Source organism: Vipera berus (assembly GCF_964194415.1).
Source record: "Vipera berus genome assembly, chromosome: 1".
Classification (NCBI taxonomy): domain Eukaryota; kingdom Metazoa; phylum Chordata; class Lepidosauria; order Squamata; family Viperidae; genus Vipera; species Vipera berus.
The window spans coordinates 207,772,306-207,775,466 of NC_138202.1; positions in this window are offsets into that span (position 1 = coordinate 207,772,306).

Genomic DNA, 3,161 nt, shown 5'->3' on the forward strand with positions numbered 1-3,161 from the left:
CTTAATTCTGGAACACTTCCATATTATTTCAATGAAAGTTGCTCTGGTCACTGGAATAATTCCCCTTTATAGTACACTCTTTCAATATATTCACATATATTCTGATATTTCAGGTACTACAGCTAAAAGAGCTATGGGTTCAGGGCCCAAAGACATGGCATATAGAATGGCAGCTGTACAGGACGCAACTCCCCTTATATGACCGTTTTGGATCTGATTCCACGTTCAGAGACAAGGGCTATTGCTGGTACCTCTTCTCTGCTACCAGAGGAGCCAGGCAGCTTTGCATTAGAAGACGTAAGTGGCTGGGACCTTTTATCCGAACCCTTTTTTTTGTAAAAGGAAGCAAGCCCCCAATTTCCCTCTTATTCTGTTGAGTTCTGTTCCAGCATGTGGCATCGTGTTTGCAAATATCTTGCTCCTATGATCAACACAGGGAAAGATTAAACCATAGGCAGTTAGCATTTCTTAGATTTAGGACTAAGCCAAATGCTTCATTATATTGGGGGGGGAGAGAGGGAAATGTACAGTTGAAGAAGACATTTATTTATACAGATTCTAAAGTACTAACAAAATAGTACATTTTATATTGCATTATAAAAATGAATATTAAAATAAACAATACAGCACAATACAACAATAATTACTAACAGCATTAGTAATAAAACCTGGAAGATGCTTTTCATTGCTCTTGCATAAGTAGTAATATTCTACTGTGCCATACACATTAGTGTCACTGGACAAAAGTGTCCCTTTGTATGAATACTCTTATCTAAAAGGCTACATATGCTGAGTATAATATTGCATTTTTAATAACATTGAAAATGTTGAGACTAATAACATTGATACAGTTCTGAAAATGACAGTAAAACTTGAGATAACATCTACACTATATAAAATACTGGGGGGAAAATGGCCCGTAAGTCCATTAGAGTTGTTTGTTTAAAATGTGGCATAATACTGAAATTCAAATTTTATCACACACACACACACACACACACACACACACACACACACAAACCAAACTTAAGTGCACAGAGTACTTATTGCAATTGCTTTACTCCACAGTACTAGTATTAGGGGGTCTTTCCCCATAACGCAGTGGAGTGGGAGAGGCAAAGTCTTTTGTCCCTGAATGTTCCAGCTCAGATACTGGCTGTTTGCAGATCCGATCCCTTCTGAAATATTCGGGTTGGAACATTCCAACCTTTGCATCCCTTAGCAATGATAAGATATGCAGAGAATGTAGTGGTTGCAAAGAAATAAAACTGGCCCAGTGAAAGTGGCGACCTGACCTTTGTGGCCTTGTGCATCACCGAAATAGGTGTGCTCTGTCCACGTAAAACAGATTTCGCATTGCAGTGCGACTGTGCAACCCTTCCCTTCACATGAGAGTTATGAGCAGCCCCAGAGGTAGTGGCACTTTCCCTGCTGTCCTTCCCGGTGAATATATGAAGGAAAGAGAGGAGAAAACGGACATATTTATACCATACGTTAATTCTCTCCAAGGGAAGGGGAAGAGGGAAAGCTTGGAATGGAGGGGAAATGTTCCCTTTGTCTTGTTTTAATTTCCTGATGAAGGAGATTTGTGCACACCATGCTTAAGAAAAAGGCATAGAGTGTGTATGCTTGATCGTAGATAAAAATGGAGGTTCAAGGGAAAATATATTGGTGAAGATTAAGACATAGATTAAATAAGCAGCTGAAGGTACATATAGTATCTAAGAGGGAGGAAGGATATTAAGATTATGATTATCTGTTGAAAAGGTCAGAAATCATTCATATATTCTTTAAATTTAGTTTTCCCCCTCCTTTTTTTCTTTTGCATTTCTTTCCTTTTTAAAATTTGTCTTTAAATCTATTTTTAAAAAATCTTAGTAAATATTTTAAATGTATAGGGAAAGGAAGTTCAAGGGAAGATACATTAGAACGATGTATGTGGCTTTGTACATTTGGATGAAAAGTCTTTTGGATGTGTACAGTAGTATGAAAAATAGGGCTGATCACACTTCACACTATAGGTGCATGATGTGACATATATTTCTGATGTGAAGATCTGCCTCGAGGAGGCATTTGGAAGTTGAAGAATATGTTCGTGTGGTGTTGAATTCATTCTACACCCACCAACTTGCTGTTTCCAACTATCTATTAAAATCAGTTTTTCTTTTCATTTGAAAAAGCAGGTGTATTTCACCTAGCCAGACTTATAAAATAGGTAATTTGGCCAAATGTGCATGTAATCTGTAAATGAAACGATGAGCTGGTAACATGCTTTGGTGAAGACAAAGAAGCGTCTGGAGTGGATTTCTGTGCTTTTAGGCAGAGGTGACAAGATTTATATTGGCTTTCGGAATTTGCCTGAGTAACAGTAACTGCCACAGCAATTTACTACTCAAACTGCTTTGTTTTACTCACACACGCACACACATATACAGGCAGATTGGTCAAATACCTGAAGGCTGTACATTTTTTTTTAAGAAAACCTGATCCATGAGGCTAACCTTTGTTGTGTATGTTTGAGGGAAAAGTGTCTGTGCAAATGTAGGAAGCTGTGCTTTCAAAAAGTCTCACAAAGAAGGCCTCTGACTACTTCGGATTAAATTTAAAAAAACAAAATCATACTTTGCAGGGGGCCAATCTGCCAGCCCGTGATGCCGTTAAAGGCAAACTGTGTTAAGGCCTAAAAACAGGTCTCCCTATAAATACGCAAGTGGCAGCCACACTTCTGAGAAAATTGGCACTTGCTCACAGGACAAGCAGGTTACAAAGGGGGGAAAAACCCTAACCCTTTCTTCTCTATTTGCTGAGAAACTTTTCTGAGGCCCAATCCTCGTGTTTGAAGACAACGTTCTTTAACTCTTTTCAACTGACGGTGTGCTAAAATCCCATTGCTTCTCCTCACTCTTCATGAGGGGATACTTCATGTGGTTGGACGATGCCCATAACCGGCCGGCTAGGAAGAATACAGTTACAACCTAGCCTCCTTAACATTCTCAGTCTGAGGTTCTTAAGACCCAGAGAACTTCCTTCCTATTCACAGTATCACACATCAGTTCCAACTTCACTGACTCGTTTGCATTTATCTGGCTACTATAAAGAGTTAATGCATCTTCTCAAGAAAACATACGAACTGTTTCCCCCACCCCCACCCCCAACCCTCA